Consider the following 19,495-nt stretch of genomic DNA (forward strand, 5'->3'; position numbering starts at 1 on the left):
ACGTTCGTTGTTTAAAATTTCAAGACTCTTACGGTTTTCTTTTTTTTTCATTTCATACTTTTTCATAATGTAGGTATTGATACATTTTTGTATTTAAAATGTTCATTACTCGGTTACGTGAATGTTAATCAGATTCATCCATGTTTTACACGTACTAATGTATATTTCACCATCATCACTTGTAGTTTGTCGAGGTCTCAGTATACGTTAATTTAACTTTAGAAACGTGCTTAGAAATCTATCATTTAAATAACCACAAATAATTTTAAATGTTCTTTAGTCATTGTCTCGGTATATCTTTAGGTTTATCAAATTTATAAACGCACTTAACAATTTAATATATAAATAACCATTACGACAATAGCCCCAGACCAATTCATGATTCAGTATAATCTAAAACTGTCACATTTATAAATTCATCATATTATTGCCTCAGAATACGTGCATTGAAATTGTCAAATTATTATAAGCACACTTTTCAAAATGTATAAATATAACCAGTACAGCTTAGATATATGTATTTTAGCCTTTGCTTTGGTGTCATTCTAGAGTTCTTAAAGTGTGTTCCGATAGGTCCTTCAAGTTACTCGTAGGCTGGTACAAAATGCAAGTCACTGACGCGTAATGCTAGAGAACAAAACAGGTAGGGTAGGATCGGTACATGATGCACGGGATTTTCTGACCCGGCGAGAGGTCTGCGGACGAAAACGAATGAAAACCACTGCCATAGAGAGGTCATAAGTATAACTTAACAAGTCATTATGTATGTAACCATTACAGTTTACAGCTATACTTTAGACCTTGTTTCGGTATCTCCCGAGAGACGTTATACTTATGACACACGAAACGAGTCAACATCTCTTTATGTAAGAAATAATTGTAACTTACACTTAAGCTAATGTTTCAGTACTTCTTGGAACTTTCCGTTTTATAACAAACTTAACAACTTATTATATATGTAATCATTTCAACTTATAACTATATTTTACACCTTCTTTATAGGCCCGGCATGGCCAGGTGGTTAGGAAGCTCGTCTCGTAATTAGAGAATAGCGAGTTTGAATCCCCGTCACATCAAACATGCTTGCCCTCTCACCCGTGAGTGCGTTATAATGTTCTGGTCAATCTCACTATTCGTTGATAAAAGAGTAGCCCAAGAGTTGGCGGTGGATGACGACGACTAACTACGTTCCCTCTAGTCTTACATTGATAAATTAGAGACAGCTAGCGTAAATAGCCCTCATGTAGCTTTGCGCGAAATTCAAAAACAAACAAACCTTTTTTGTCCCTAGATATGCCACATTTATATACACGATCGCTTTATTATACATGCACTCACAGCAATGTACAACTATTTATATCTTTTTTTAAATTTATTATTATTTTTACACATACTATACAATATAAATACAATAGCAATACAATGCAACAAATATTAAAATTAACCTAAGAGCTTTCATCACACCCACGATAGTAATACTCGTTATTTAGTATAAAATTCAGTTTTATTAATCATCTCTAAATAAAAAAAGTTTATAAAATTCAGTATGAAATTTTGATATCGATTGATAACATTCATTCTTTGATGTTTTATTTTATGAAATTTAATTAGTTAATGTGTCCAGATTGGGAACAACAATTATTAGCATGTTATTTAAACACCTTTCAAATGAAAAACACCAATGATTCATTTTATTACTCCAGTTTTGTTCAATATCTTTATAGTTAATCAATACCTATTTCACAAGTATGTTAAATTTAATTATATTATTTTAATTTTTATCATACAAAATATATTGTGAAATATTTTGGATGCTAAGTAACTAAAATATTTAATCATAGCCTCCTTTTTAACTGTGATATTTTATTTTAATACGTGTATTGTGTTGCGATAAACATTTTGTATTTCTCATTAATAACTTTTAATCTTTACCGATATTTATATTCTATATGTTAATAAATTTCTAACGGGAATTTATTTATCCCTTGTTTCGGTATATCCTTAAAGATGTGAGCCATAAATACACATGTAGTATTTTCAGGTATAAGCGAGTTAACCTTCGAGCAAATGGATAAGTCCACTCAATAACAGGATATTCAGTCAAAATACCCACTTAAAAACAATAGTAAATCTCTGAATGACTGAGTTATGATATTAAATGAAATAATGAGACTATTCACAGTGTGAAATACGAAGTCTCCAATCCTTAGTCAAATGCTAAGCACAGTATGTATACTTATTTTTATGATAGCACAGACTACTGATTTCACTGGATTCTCTCAAGCTGCTTACTATTCAAGATCCTGTTCCAGACTGTTTAAATCCAAAGTAGTACTCTAGCTGTTAAGGCACCATTGAGTCTTCCTCCAGTTTCTACTATTTCTTGACAATACTGTTTGAGAGACTGGATTTGCATCACTGTCAGAGCTGTTGTAATGGTGGTGGGTTGAGTCATCAACATATCAGCCCTGGTTGCTATTGAATATTGAGGCAATCCTTATAACATTTTAGTTGGATGTTGGTTGGCTGATGATGGCTTTGTTACCCCATAATTCATCTTGTCTGTGGTCTTGTTGGCCAACTATTGAAGTGTAAGCCCTGCCACTTACACTAAAGATCCATGACATTGTTGATGATGGTGAAGTCAAGATCACTATAGCTAGCTGGTACCTGGAATCACTCCTGTCATTGATTGTACGCCTGTCGAATGTCAACAGCTAGATAGATATATTCCCTCCCCCTCTCAGCATTTGGCCATCATTTAAGCTAACTTCAACTCTTGGGTGGACTTCTATGGCTTTGTGATCTAAAGTTCTTGCCATTATTAAACATCACCTGATTGAACACCTCAGGATAAGTTTCCACTGTCGATATATCCACTTTAACGCCTGCTTTGTTGATACAATCAGAATTTTAGGGGATGTCCTTGGCTTTTGAGTTACATGAAGGCAACATTCTATCAATGTTTTCGTGCTTCCTGACTTCTGTAGTATTTGTACTGGGACATCCATTGTAGTCCTTGTCTTCATCAAATAGTCCATGGTTGAAAGGAGTTTTCTTAGCCAAGAGAATATTAAGGTTAGCCCAATGGTTGATGCAGTGAGGTCTCTTGCATGAGATGTGATATTGAGCAAAACATCTTCATCCAGGAGTCCTGCCACATCAAACATTAATCCATCATGGGAAGTCTAAGGATTAGCCTTAAATTCCAGCTCTTGGGTGAATAGACAATCCCGTGTATATACCGGGTGTCCATAAAGTATTCACTCCTTTATTGGCCTTTATAAATTCTCTATTATATGACCTATTTTAAAACGGTTTTGAGCAATTAATAAAACAACTCAAGAACATGTTTCTGTGTTTCGTAGAACATCCACATTCTTGACTGTATTGATGAAGATAAGCATTTTTTTTTTTACAATGTCTTTTTCAGTGATAAAGTGACACTCCATCTGTCCAGTAAAGTCAACAGACACAATTTTTGCATACGGGAAACAGAAAAATCCGCATGAATTTATTGAACACGAACGTGACAGTCTCAAGATAAACGTTTGGTGTGCTCTCTCTCATAACCGTGTGATTGGACCATTTTAATTTCATGAGAATAATGTGAAAGCTAAAAATTACCTAGATATTCTTGAAGCGTAGGTTACACCACAGCTTGACGATAAGCAGCTCCATGTAATCTTTCAGCAAGATGGGGTACCGCCACACTGGGGATTAAATGTTTGCAGATTTCTCATAACATCACAAAATTAAGACACTGAATTGAAGAGACATTGGCTTCCATCATGCAAGACATGCTTAATGTTTGGAACGAAATCATCTACCGCCTTGATGTTCTGCGTGATACCAATGGGGCTCACGTGGAAGTTTCATTTCAGACATAGTCTCTCGTTCCTCTCATTCTGTAATAAAAATTCGCTTCTTTTCGAATATTTCAATGTTTAAATGGAAACATTTTCTCAGAAGTGTTAATGAAAATAACGTATAAACTGTATGTTCAAATAGTAACTTACAGTTAATCTGGTATCACAAAATCCATGTAAAATATTTTAGTTCATTCATATGTGGTTTAATACTTGTGTTCATTTGACAAGACATCCATTTATGTTAGACAATACTCATGAATGAATTTATATAATGTTTCTTCACCCACGTGAGACAACATAAACATAATTCCCTTTGCATGTCATCACACACGATAAATTTTTTTAACAAACAAACTTCATTTTCTACTCACATTACTTTGTAACTTTTTAGATTACTTTCAGAAACTATTGTTCATTAGTTGTGGTTTACCAAAGAGTTGCCACCTATGAATTATCAAACTCACGTTTTTCTTTAGAGACATCGAAAAATAAATAATCACTAATAGTATTCACCTAAACTAAGATTTTTCAGTTGGAGCTCTTATATGTCAGGATTAATATTTAAGCTGTTATTATAGTATATATAAATATGTATATATCAATATTTACTCTGATGAAAAAAGCTCCCTCACAGTACATGCAGAAGATACGAGCCTTTCAGATGTACTGGAAAAGATCTAAAATTATATGATATTTTTAGTGTAACTCTTGCTATTCAGCTGGATCAAGTGAGTAATTCTTGGAAATAGCTCAGATACTTTACCTTGAAAAAAATCACTTGGTTGCTCAGGAAGCAAGGTTTCCTTCAACTGAGATTTCGAACTCAAAGTTATCGTCTTCAGTTGTACAAAGTGTTAGTGCACTGGATATTACATTTATCGGCATGAGCAGTTATCAAACCATATCCTAAGAATATTTCTTATGGTGAAGTCTACTCAATCACTCAGAAAGTAATGACTGCAAAGCCCTTTCAGTATAATTGATCTTACAATCAACAAACCATCCTAACTTCAGATAGTCTAGTGGCAAACATATAATGTAGTGCATACACTGTACCTTACAATATCACCCAATAATATAGAAATCAAAATTCCTTATCCGATTTTGTACTTTTCAACTGCTAGCTATCTCCAGTTGTACAAAATACATTACGTACATTACAGTTGTACATTACGTATACTAGGTCCAACTGGAAACTTTGTGGTAATCAAGTAGAAATCACATATTGTAATGCATACATTGTACAGTGAACGCCATTTGATAGTTTGGAAAGTAAGCATAGCCACTTTCTGTCAGTCACAACTCCTCAAGCCCATCATTATTCTAGCTGTTGAAGGTTAAATTTAATCCTATACGTATTGATTAGGAGATTGTGAACAGTGGTTTCATAGGCCTTCACAGTTAAGTCTTGCCTCTTGATAACTGATTATTCATCTGACTCATCCTAAATAACCAGATAAGTTCTTTCAACTCTTTCCTCTTCAAACTTAGAGTCAGTGTGAGTTTAAAACTGTTATTTCACTTTCATTTGACTCGACTATCTCTTCTTGGTGGCTACTTATAGAGGATGCAATTGATTAATGTGTACTTACTATGCACTTGCATGTGCTATTCATCTGTTGTAATACCTATGCTACTGGACCAACTCATCAGAGCACAAAAGTTTTCCTTGCTGCTATAATATACAATGGCTCACACAGTCTCCATTTTCGTACACTTGTTCCTTTGTTGTCTTATTTTAGAACCATTTATGTTTTAAGATGACCCTTTCTAGCTGTTAAGAACAGGTTCATTCACATAAACTGATGCAGACCTAAATCTTTCCAGATATTAATGTGGATATTGTATGAAATTTGCTCTAGGTGCTAATATCACATCTACAAGAAGCAAAATGTTTTGGCCAAACATGAGCATCTTTGTGAACAATTTATTAATCTCTGTACATTTGTGGAGTATGCCATCATGATGTAGGATAAATGTTTTCCCAATCAGTTCAATCAAGATTAACAAACTTAGCAAATGTATTGTTAACGTATCACACATTTTACTAAACATCAAACTAGGGCCCTGTAAGGTGAACTGTGCATGTTCACCACGCTCAACATAACTCAGAGAATGGTTGGCTGTGAAAGCTTGCTCCAAGATTAGTGTAGACCTCTGTAGATTCTCCTAACTGTCTATCCAGTGCCCCACCAGTGCATTAATCTCGACCCACTTCATAAAGTAGTTGGTGATCATGAATATATACAGGTGACCTTATTCTGTCTCCAGGACAGGACCAACAGTATCTAGGATTATTCTCTGCAGAGAATAGCTGGAGTTTACCATATTAAGACCAGATTCTTCTCTGGATTGCACACACTGTACAGTGCTCACATTGAATATCACAACCTTCATATGGATGGACATAATAATTAGTAAATGAATGTTACCACAAATATGTGTAACATCTTAGTCCCATCTAGTGTTTTTATTACACAAAGTCTGTAGAATATCATTCTTCAAAGCTCTAAGGATCCTTAACTGTAACGGAGACTGAGAACCCTTTCTTGTTGGTTAATGACAACAGTACAGCATGCCTTCTTGCACTTGTAACTGCTTGTACACGCTACATGTAGATAACATGCATCCTTGCTAAATTTCTCAAATTGAGTTAATCACACATTATCTTGCAGTACAACAAAGAGATTTGGGTATTTCAGTTGCTCTTACTTAATCTTCCAAAGTATTAATTGTAATTTACATTCACTAGTAAAATATCCTACTCCATGGCTTGTGACACTACAGCAGAATTGATCTCAACTCACACTTTGTATCCAAGATTAAGACATTCAATGAATGGACAGCGTCTCACTATCAGGCCTAGGTGATAACGTATGGTTAAAATATACGTCATTAAGGTTTATAAAGCTCATCAACTACTTCAGTTTCTACCTTACAAATAATGCTAGAAGTGTTTCACAAATATTAAAACCATAAGCAGCCCTTTCTTTTTCATACAGTATCTGTATTCAGGATCCATAAACATATGACTAATGTGCATGATTACAATTTTATTCCATCCTGCAAGTCTGACAACACTGTTTTGAGTTTGTTATCATTGTAATCAGTTTCTAGCAGAAATTCACAATCGTTTTATAGATATGCCAACTGAGTCTTCGACTAAACATAATTCAGGAACTGAAATGTTTGCTTATAATTGATAATAGTAAGACAATCTTGTTGAATACGGCTATGAACTGCTGGTAACACAACTTGAAACTGTAAATTTCTTATTTGGTCACAGATTGAGGGAAATATCATAAAACGGCTGTTTTAGATGGGTCCATAGAGGTTCCTTCTCTATCCATAGTATGGCTGAGAAGTTTCACTTCCACGTACATAAACACACATTTTCCTGATTCCAGTTTCAAGACTGTCCTTTTTATCTACTGTGATATAATTTAAGGTTCTCAGCTACAGATTCAAACATGAAACCAAAAACCAAGATATTACTCGCACAGATGGAGCCTCTTCAGTGTAAGTTCCATTTGTTTAAAAAGTTGTGGCTGCATAACACAGGCTGAATGGCATGATCTTGACTAGTATAAGTCATTTTTCATGCTAATAGCAGTCATAGCTCTGCATTCATCATCCAGTTTGACATGGCAGTATCTCAACGAGAGATCTGACATATTCAACCAATAGGCAACTTATACAAAAATCCATCTGTTTATAGTAATGGAAAAGCATTCACCTATTTAAAATCAAGGCAAAACCTGGAATACCTTTCATCTACATGACAATCACCCTAAGAAGATTGTAAGATCTTAATAACGTGTTATTTGAATATCTGTTTGATTAGTTAATAAAGTTTTCATCAATGATATCTGTCTCCCACTGGCACAGCGGTAAGTCTACGGATTTACAACGCTAAAATCAGGGGTCCGATTCCTCTCGGTGAACTTAGCAGATAGTCCGATGTAGCTTTGCTATACGAAAATACACACACACACACAATGATATGTACGTCATTTTGTGTGACTCCTGTTTCATTCATATGGCCACCAAGTTCCATAAATTCATTACAATATTTCACCAACAAATCACTGAGTTTCTGCTACTACACTAACTTTTCAACTAGCGATATCGAAAGCATTGGTATTAATGCATTTACTCTTGAATATGGCACAATGGATGCAGCCCTGGTAATAATTCTAGCATCTCTTAGTTTCATATTAATATGCTTATCGCCATTTCGGTGTGCAACTGAATAGCCAACATTCTTAATTTCAAAATACTGGGACTTCATCCCATCCCAGTTAAATAATTTTCTAAACTAAAGCTGCTTGTTTAATGAACAGAACACAGTCTATTTCATGTGTGAGTTTTATACATAGATGCACTAAAAATTGTCTAAGTAAACCATGGAACACTACGTGTGTACATGGGATACTTTAACTTCGAACACCACATATGCTTATGTAGTCCACGTTTCCTTGAGTCAGTCTAGGTGGCATCAGCTAACTATACCACAGAACATAAGTTCGCTACTTACACAGGCAAAACTTATGGATAAAATTACACTACATTCATTTCAAGAATTACAATGTCAGAATCATGGTTGTCGACAATTGCTTTGTTCTGTAAGTGAAACCTCTTGGACATAGTGGAAGCATGATCTCTCCATTCACATCAAGTTTCAAGAATGAAGTACCTGTTGACTGGTCCAAGGATGCATTAATATAGTGCAAGGTCTTCAATTTTTCATACTACTCCTGCATTAACCAAGAACTCTATTTCTTACTGTTTTATGCACATACCAAGACACACGTAATCACGAGAAAGAAGAGCTGACCGATTAACAAACTTTTGCTACAATTGTTTGCAATACTCCTTACCTATAGATCATGTTTGACTCGCGATACATTAGTTTTCCAGAGTTGTAGCAGTAATATTCACTGCTTGTTGTTCACTCTTCTGTACCTGTTACATCATAGTTCAAAATTGATAACTTTCTCTATCTTTCTATCTCTGTAACATAGGCAGTTCATTCAAAACTGACTCAGTATTCCACAAGCAAAGGAGATGCTTCACTTTTTTCTCCCAGATTGATACCTCAGTGGAGGCATTGACAGTATAGGTTGCAGAATATAACCATAAAAACATATGAAAATCAAGACAGTCATGCTCACTCACTGGATACCAATTTGGTTGCAATGCAACACCAAGATAGGTGGTGGGTTGTCTCCCAGCTGTCTTCAAACCTATTGGGATTTTGGCATCTGTGTAAAATGATTTACCTAAGGTGAAGTCACTGCAGCTACTGTTATAAGTTTATTCCTCTTTTTAAAGTGGTATGATTAAAGAAACTGTTTTGTACCACACTATACCAGATATTAACTCAAAAAAGGTAAAAAGATAACTCATACCCAGGTGATAGTGCATCATTTCATTGAGTATCCCTTCAATAAACTTGTCATGATCCGACGAGGCCACCATAGTGTAAGCATAACCATACACACGGTGCAGATGGTGTATATAATGGCAAAGCTTTCCGTGATACCCTATTTTGACCCTTAATTTCAGCCTCATGGATTGCTTTATTCTCTACTGGGTCAAATATCTGGAATAATTACGTAAGCACAGTCTTAACAGTTACAGAATTCCTACTCATTTAAGCACTCGACAAAGTCTTGAGCCAAAGTGTCTAAGCTCAGAACCGGATATTCTACACCCTGTTTTGGAGTCCAGTCATTGTAAATAGTCACTGCCTGAAACACTTCTTTGTTGTTTTTTTAATGTTGGCAGAGTGATCCGTTTACTTGTTGCTTATGGGAAACCATGATCATGAACAGATGCTCTCGTTCACTATTTACTATCCATCCCATGATGGAGATTCCCTTAATATTGTGGGCATTGTAAGGTAAGGTACCAATATTTACATGTGATAGGCCCTTACTCTAGGACGAAAAAATGCTGAGGTGTGTTCGACATCTCGTCCACTGGTTCTGCTCGACCCCAAGGTCCTTGATCTACTTATTAACAGCATTTTTCATTAATATTCTGGTTCCAAAATAATGCTCAATCATTGAATAACTAAATAATGAGATTAGACAAAAAGTGAAATACAAAATGCACAAAATTTATGGAAACATTAAATGCAAACCAAATTTATGTATCACTTTATGATACAATGGATTGGAACCTGGAATAACCTGGTGGTTTGGGTACTTGAATCGCAATTTATCTCTCACAGGCTCGAGTTCTGTCACCAAACGTGCTTACTCTTTCAACCGTGGGGGCATTATAATATGATCAATATCATTTTTTTAAATAAAGAGTGACGCAAGACTTACAGTGGGTGGTGTTGACTAGCTGCCTTTCCTCTAGTCTATCACTTCAAAACTGGGAATAGATATCACACAAAGACCTAAAACAGATTTGTACAAAACTCAAAACATAAAAACAAACAACAAACTATCACTTTTACTAGATTTTCCCAAGTAGCTTATTCTTCAAAATCTTGTTACAAATTGTTTAATTATTCAAAACGACAAGTACTTATCATATTATTGGTAATTATTATTCAATCATAGCTGAAGCTGTAACCTCAAGATGTTACAAAAACTACCATTAAATGTAGCAATATCATTTCTGGACAGAACAGGTATTATGAACTTGAGAATAACGAAAGAACCAAGTCACCCAACTTAACAGCTTTCTAGATCATTTTTTGTGAATCATGTACATATACAAAACAAAGCGTAAATTCAAAATTAATGTTACAAATAGAAACGTATGATATATTCGTACCCCACAAATACTTGTTTCATTATAGATGCACCCATCATGACATGCTGACGATATTTTATTCTACATTTCGATAGACCTTAAACTTGTCAGATTCATCAATATTTTTACAATCTGTTATGCACGTAACCATCATGGTTAAAATCATTGTTTAGTCTCTATTTTGATGCTTCCTAAAGTTGTGAGTTTCATAGAACACATAATTAACGGTGTATTTTGTAAATGAACATAAAACTTACATAAACATATTTTAGTTTCTGTCTCAGTACATCTTAATGTTGTCAGATTTATAAAAAAATATTTATCAATTTAATACATATCCTGACCCTTTTGTTAAGACCTATGCATCCTTTCATACTTGAGCATGAACTGAGCTGCAGATGCAAATTTGGTTGATGACGTGATATGGCTCTACAGCGATATAATTTATTAGGGTAAGCGCGTTTGTAGTCCGTGTAACAGATATAGATAAAGGCAAATGTATCGTCTGGATTCAAAAGAGATATGGTTGTGAGTGCACTTCTACCAAATCTCACAGTGGTTAAGACAGTTTTACAAGTAGGTTGGTATAAAATATTGGTTATTCGAGTTTATCAGCAATGACGAAAAGTGAATAAAATGTCTGCTGTAGTAGAGGGCTGTGGCTTTACCGTTTTTTGTACACTTGGTTGCAGACAATTCTGGAGAAAGCCATAATAGCTCAACTTCTTTATGTGGTTTTAACTATCCAGGCCTTTGGTGGTGAAGTCATGGTATGGGGTACATATTTTTGGCCTACCCTAAACTTTTGGTACCATTAGACAGCAGAATGAATATCATAGGTTACCTTAGCATAATTTCTGATCAAGTTAATTTAATGATACTTCATGTATATACTGATGAGAACAGCTTCTTCCAAGATGGCATTGTTTCCATCCATCATACCCCACTTCTGCGTGCATAATTTGAAGAATATAACAGATACTTCAAGCATCTCCCATGGACAACTGAACATCTGTGAGATGAGAATGAAATAAATATTTGGCATCATGATCCTCTTCCAGCATCGCTCCATGAATTATGATAATATTAATAACTAAATGGGAAAACATTCCCAAAGACACTGTCCAGTATCTTTTACACCTTATACCATGATGTCTAATGGCTGTTATTCAGGTTCATACCATTATTAGGTACAAGTTGCAATAAGTGGTGAGACAAATGTAAGTAACTGTTGTAACAAAACCATAGTTTAATTCCTGACTCGACGTATCCTAAAATTATCATATAAATAATTATACATTAGTCTCTGTCTCCGCTTTACCTTAATAAATAGAATGAAAACAATGTAATTAACAACATGATTATCGAACTATCATGTTGAAAAGTTTCTCTAAAAAATCAAGGTATTCAATGGTAATATACTCGTTGTCACAGTGTGAAAAAGTATGAAACTCGTGTTTGTTTGTTTTAAATTTCGCGCAAAGCTACTCGAGGCCTATCCGCACTAGCCGTCCCTCATTTAGTAGTTAGACTAGAGGGAAAGCAGCTAGTCATCACCACCCACTGCCCACTCTTGGGCAAGTATTTTACCAACGAATAGTGTGATTGACCGTCACATTATAACACCTCCACGCCTGAAGGGGCGAGCATGTTTGGTATGACGGGGAAACTCATAAGTAAACTTTGACGTAAACACTATTCACTTTCAGTACATATTATAAACAAATTCTTCTTGACAACTGTTTGTTGCGTTCTTTTCTATATACACAAATACTTTCATAATTATACTTTGGTTATTGTAGTAAATTGGATTATAAGCATGTCAAACGACGAAGGTCTCTCTGCTCTTGTTATTTTCTTTCTTACTTTTAAATACACTTCTAGTACATTTCCTTTCACATTTTCACTGTTTTATTGTAGAATGCAAAGACTACAGGTAATGTGGTTGCTTCATAAACTGCGGCCAACTACATTGATGAAAAACAGAATTTCAATTCAAGGCCAGACGTATCGGCGGCAACTGTCGCCCACTTTACTGGCCTGTTGAAAGGACTTAGTGTCAGTTATGTATAACGGCACTAGCATATGTGATGCAATAAGAGAAAACAGAACTTGGTATACGCATATTCACTCCAATATTTGTTATCACCGTCAGCGACTCTTTCAATTAAGTAGAAGACGTGGTGTAACGTTACAGTTTCACCAACGACACGTGGTTTGCTTTCAAATTTATTATTTAAAAACTGCATCATTTTCTGTTGAACTTTAACTTTTCTTCGTTGTTTAATCCAGGTTATAACGAATTATTTATCTTAATATTTATGTGGGTTTTCAGCATGAGATATAATATAGATACTTCAGAATGAGATTCATATTTATATAAACAACTGCATCCATGAATAAAGTATACGCTGTGAGTTTTCTTTATTTATTTCTTTTATAGAATGATATGCGAATCTGTTTCCAATACAAGTGTTAGCAATAACAAGGGAAACAGAATTTTTAAAAATGTCATAAGCCCTGATTCGTTGTTACAAATTTTATTCGCTGTTTGATAGTAATATAACCTGTGACATATTGCAATGACATTTAAATGTATTAACGAGAAGACATTACTTTTATATTTCTTTATGTTTTAGTTTATATATTATATAAATATATATATCTTTAAAAAATCGTGAAATAATTAATAATAATAAGTATACATGGTAGCTACTCCACTGCCCTCACGATGGAGCCTGGCATAGTCAGGTGGTTAACGTACTCGACCCCTAATCTGAGGGCCGCGGGTTCGAATCTCCGTCACACCAAACATGCTCGCCCTTTCAGCCGTGAGGGCGTTATAATGTTACAGTCAATCCCACTATTCGTTGGTAGAAGAGGAGCCCAAGAGTTGGCGGTGGGTGGTGATGACTAGCTGCCTTCTCTCTAGTCTTACACTACTAAATTAAGGACGGCTTGCGCAGATAGCCCTCGTGTTGCTTTGTGCGAAATTCAAAACAAACCAATCCTCACGATGGAAACGGGAGAACAGACAAGCTCTAGTGTAACCATTATCTCCAATTTTTTGGTATGCTCTTTAACACTTATAAAACTCCTGAACTGTGAAAACTGAACAGAAGTTTTCTCTTTAATATCAATATATCAAGCAGGTAATTACTGAGTGAATATTATAATAATATTCAAAGAAGCCATCATAACTGATGTTTTCAACATGAATGACACCTCATACGACACGTTAGATAATCGACTCGGTTAGAGACTTCTTTCTTCTTGTCCAGACATGGCCCTAATTTCGAAGCTAACTAAAGAAAGGGCAACCAGTCACTAGAACCCTCCGCCTAATTTTAACCGAATAAACGATATGGACTGCCATAGTTGAAGGTGTAGAGCGTGTTCACCTGCACATCGTTGTTCGTACCTTAAATCTTCTGAACTGTGGCCAGGTAAAGTAGTCGTTAAGCCACACCCGATTAGAAAAGTAATGAATCATTGAGAGAACATGAAAACAAAACCCAATGGCCAGATGGTTAGAGCACTCGACTCGCATTCTGAGGATCGAACGCTCGAATCCCCGTCACACCAAACATGCTCACCCTTTCAACCAGGGGAACGTTATAATGTACAATCAATACCGCATTTCGTTGGTAAAAGAGAAGCCGAGAGCTGGTGGTGGATGGTGATGAGTAGCTGTCTTTTCTCTAGTCCTTCACTGCAAAATTAGGGACGGCTAGCGCAGATAGTCCTCGTGTAGCTTTGCACGAAATAAAAAAAAACAACAAAGTACAAACTTATAACTGTGAAAATATTTAAATTATATTATGAATGGATGGATAATAAACTTGGCGTAATGATTGGAAATTAATGAAAAATAATCATTTTTGGAAAATGAATAAAATAATTTTATAATTGAGGTGAAGTAAAAATATGATGTTAAATGATTTAATAGTAAAATAACGTTATTTTTCCTATTAGAGCCGGCAGCCTACTTAGGACGAAACTAAGAATCAACTTGATAATGAGTGTAACTAACTAAATACGCTTTTCTCATGCATTATAAAAATTAGAACTTGTCATTCCATCAGTTGAGTACCCTCGCTGTTAACGACATTTTCTGCCGTAAACCCAGTAACATCTCACGAAGTTCGGCCAGCTTAAGAAATTTAGGTTAGTCCTGAATTCATATATTAGTCTAGCCAAGCAAAATAATCTCTATAATAAAAATTAGAAATAATAATATTAAATAAATTAAACATTCTAGCAAATACAAATAAATACTATTGATCCATTAAAAGTAGCAATAAAAAAGACAAAATATAGCATAAAATAATAAAGTTAACCGGATAATCAGGAGAATTTTTAAAACAAACATAACAGTAAGCTAAAGACTGAAACGAAAATAAAATAATTTGATGATAAGGATATAAATAAAGTGATCTAATAATTAGGAGAATCTTAAAAACAAGGCTATGGTTGAGAAAATACTTGTTGTATTTCTTGTATATAGGCTTGTGTAATAAAATAGAGGTAATTCACTGTTATTCATAATACACCTTACTGCAACGAGCTCTCTGAAATTGATGGTCTGGCAGCTAACAACTAGCCACACCCAGCTTTGAGATAATAGACATAGCTAGTTTGATGATGAAGTGAAGGTTAAAAGTTAGGGATTAAGGGTTATTAATTCGATGACTGTAAACTAATGAAATTAATCTGGTGATTAAGATAGGCATGAAACGTAAAGGTTTAAAAGGATTCTGAAGAGGAGAAAATAATAAAATAAAACAGATGATTAAGGAGATGCTTAGAATTAGGTGTATATTAATGTATCTTAAGACGGCTGGTATGGGTGTTAGAACATTTATTAAAATATGGTAGAGAACAACGTTTCGACCACCTTAGGCCATCTTTAGGTTAACAAAGAGAGTTTGCAACTGACCGTTGCCGGCACATGTCTTAGGGAGGTTTACGTGTTTATGTTTTCTTATAACGAAACCACATCGGGCTATCTGCTGAGCACACCGAGGGGAACCGAACCCCTGATTTTAGCGTTGTAAATCCGTAGATTTACCGCTGTACTAGTAGGGGGCGTCTTAGGGAGGAAGAGTGTAAACGGGTACAGGGTTATAGGGGGCGTTGCAGTCAGATGTTAGGTTATTAATTAGTATAAGCATGAAGATGAAGATGTTCCTTTATATTGGTTAATTTTAGTTTTAGTTGCTGTATAAGTATGGCTTCTTTGATTTTGCGTTTGTTTATATTTGTTTCCCTACTTAGTATCTGGATGTTTCTATGGTTATGTTGTGTTTATTTGACTTGCAGAGTTCAAAAACGTATGAAGGTGCTTTTTATGTTCTTCGAATTTGGTTTCAATTTCTCTGCTTGTTTCTCCAATATATAAGTCGTGGTAGTTGTTGTATTGTATTTTATAAATAATGTTGGTGTTGTGTTTGTCAGTATAGTTTTTACATAGTATGGACTTTAGTTTTGTACCTGGTTTTTGAATAAATTTGGTGTTTACTAGTATGTTGTGTTTTGTTATAAGTTTTTTTTTTCCAAATGTTGGTTATTTTTTTACTGAAAGCGGGAATATATGATGTGCAATAGTGTAAAGTTTTATAGTTTGTTGTTTCTTGGGACTTATTATTGTTTGTTTGTTGTTGATCTAAGTGTGTGTATGTAATTTTTTCAACGGTTTTTGGAGGAAATTTGTTGATGCTGATGAAGTGCTGTACCTTTACACCCATACTAATTAATAACCTTGAATATATTGCGACGCCCCCTACAATCCCATACCCGTTTATACTCTCTTCCCTATGACACACGCCCAGCAACGGTCAGTTGCAAACTTGAAGATGACCTAAGAAACGCTGTTCTATACTTTATTTTAATAAAAGTTTTATTACCCACATCAGCCGCCATGAGATACATTTTTACTTCAAGTAGGTTTCTCGTCATCACGAATTGGGTGTGTTTTGTTTTGTTTTTGGAATTTCGCACAAAGCTACTCGAGGGCTATCTGTGCTAGCCGTCCCTAATTTTGCAGTGTAAGACTAGAGGGAAGGCAGCTAGTCATCACCACCCACCGCCAACTCTTGGGCTACTCTTTTACCAACGAATAGTGGGATTGACCGTCACATTATACACCCCCACGGCTAGGAGGGCGAGCATGTTTAGCGCGACGCGGGCACGAACCCGCGACCCTCGGATTACGAGTCGCACGCCTTACGCGCTTGGCCAGGGTGTGTTTTGTGAAAATAATAAAATAAATAGGTTAGTGAAAGAGAAGTAAACAACAACTAATACGGGTAATATGATGATCGATAGGATAATAAAATGAAATTGGTAAAACAAAATATATAGTGAAAAACGCATTACAAGTAAGCCAATTAATAAGGTGAAAGTCTGGCATGGTCTGCTAGTGAAGGCACTCTATTCGTAATCTGAGGGTCGCAGGTTTGTCTCCCCTTCACACCAAACATGCTTGCCCTTTCAGGTGTTATAATGTACGATCAATCCCACTATTTGTTGGTAAAATAGGAACAGCTAGCACAGATAGCTCTTTTCGAAAGTACAAACAAACAAATAATAAGGTATAAACTATTAGTATAGTAAGTCTGCTAAATTTAAAGGGATGACTAGTATTTTTGTTTGTTTTAAATTTAATACAAGGCTACACAATGGACTATCTGTGCTTCGTCCACCACGGGTATCGAAACCAGTTTCTAGAGATGGAAGTCCGTAGACATACAGTTGTGCCATTGAAGAGTCAAGATGACTTCTGAGGCGATAAAAATTATGTTGAATTAATTCAATGTCAAAAGGATGTGTTGTTTTTACTACGGCACTGTCTTTCAATCACCATGCTAAAGTTAGAAGTTGGAGACCTCTAACCTTTTTTATTCACATCAAGGAAGCCAGAGACTAAAAGACTTTGGGCACCACTGAACAAGGAAAATAAGAAAAATAACCGAATGATAAAGAAACCATTAAAGGAAGAATCGACATCTTAGTTTGTTCCCGTAAAGCACAAGCCTGCATAATGGGATATCTGTGCTCCACTCATCACGGGTATCGCAGCCCAAGTTTCAGTATATAAGCTTGTGGACTTGCTCCACTAGGGTGGGGCAATATAATGAAAGTGATCTCATTACAGGGTCTTTTTTATTAAGATCCATATTTAATCTTTATCATTCATGGAATGATTATTTAAAAAAAATGCTATTGAAACATGCAAGTGATTTATTAAAGTTCACTGATGTTGGATTCCTTTTGAGTAATGTATCATAGATAAAATAATTACTTTATCTGTATTAGATAATCGCAATTAATGTATAGTACATGTAATTGATTTTTGGTTTGTTTGGTGTTTCACACAAAGCTATTCGAAGGTTATCTTCGCTAACCGTCCCTAATTTTGCAGTGTAAGACTAGAGGGAAGGCAGATAGTCATTACCACCCACCGCCAACTCTTGGGCTTCTCATTTACCAACGAATAGTGGGATTGACCATCATATTATAACGCTCCCACGGCTGAAAGGACGAGCATGTTTGGTGTGACGGGGGATTCGAACCCGCGACCCTCAGATTACGAGTCAAGTGCCTTAACCACCTGGCCATACCGGACCAGTGTATGTGACTGAATTAAACATGAACAGACATGAAAGAAAGTATAGATTAATATACATATATGAATGAATGATTAGTTATGATATCTGTTTATATATATCAGATAGATATAAGGATACTTTTTGTTCATCCTATGTCATCTTTGAGGATATAAATTCGTAATATTTAAGGATTTGTTGTAAAAGTTCTACAGTTAGTTTTTAACACCGAACGATAAAAGTTCTTGAGTTACCTTTTGACACCGATCATGGCCTGGCATGGCCAAGCGCGTAAGGCGTGCGACTCGTAATCTGAGGGTCGCGGGTTCGCGCCCGCGTCGCGCTAAACATGCTCGCCCTCCCAGCCGTGGGGGGTGTATAATGTGACGGTCAATCCCACTATTCGTTGGTAAAAGAGTAGCCCAAGAGTTGGCGGTGGGTGGTGATGACTAGCTGCCTTCCCTCTAGTCTTACACTGCTAAATTAGGGACGGCTAGCACAGATAGCCCTCGAGTAGCTTTGTGCGAAATTCCAAAACAAACAAACAAGACACCGATCACGTTATAATATGAGTTGTCAGGATTAATAATATAATTATCTCTTTTCCGTTACAACACTGAAATTGTAAATGTCAGTATTCATATTTTTGTCAGCATAGTGTAATTTTGGAGTTAATAAATGATCAACCAGATAAAAGTCGTATTGTTTGTACTGTAAATTTAGCTGTAACATTTACGTTGGATTTTAAAACAATCAAGGCCATCGCTATGTTGTAGTCAGCTGCTAATTAAGTAAGTTGTTTATCCTGGTAACGTACTTTACATATTAAAACAATTTCCAGTTACAAGATGGCACTTTCAAAATAGTTTCAACATTTATAAATGTTTGTAATATAAACACTATGCGAGTGATAAAAGTACGTATATTGCAAAGGAATTAAAAAACAACAACAAATTCATAAGTCTACTAACTGTAACAAATGAAACTGATAAAGAATGATGGGACCTTTCAACATCCCTAATGAAGATTGTTTTGTGATTATTTCGTATTCATTTGGTCTTTGTCTGTTATTCCCATATTGTCTCATTATTGGCTTTTGGTGGGTGTAGTAGGGTGAGAGGGGGAGTTTATAGATACTTGGATAATTTTTTATAAGATAAGCATTTAATAAAACACAAGTATTACCTTAGGATTAACCATATAAATTTATATTTGTAATGAAATCCAGTTTTATTTGGAACA

At 35.3% G+C, this 19,495-nt stretch overlaps 1 long non-coding RNA gene across 1 annotated transcript; it reads left to right on the forward strand.

Moving 5' to 3' along the window:
• The first annotated feature begins 559 nt into the window (after positions 1-559).
• LOC143251146 (uncharacterized) lies at positions 560-4,534 on the forward strand. The gene is made up of 2 exons (XR_013028525.1): positions 560-866; positions 3,434-4,534. It is a non-coding gene; the product is annotated as an uncharacterized LOC143251146 (long non-coding RNA).
• Positions 4,535-19,495: the final 14,961 nt, after the last annotated feature.

This window comes from Tachypleus tridentatus, chromosome 1 (assembly GCF_004210375.1).
Source record: "Tachypleus tridentatus isolate NWPU-2018 chromosome 1, ASM421037v1, whole genome shotgun sequence".
Classification (NCBI taxonomy): Eukaryota; Metazoa; Arthropoda; class Merostomata; order Xiphosura; family Limulidae; genus Tachypleus; species Tachypleus tridentatus.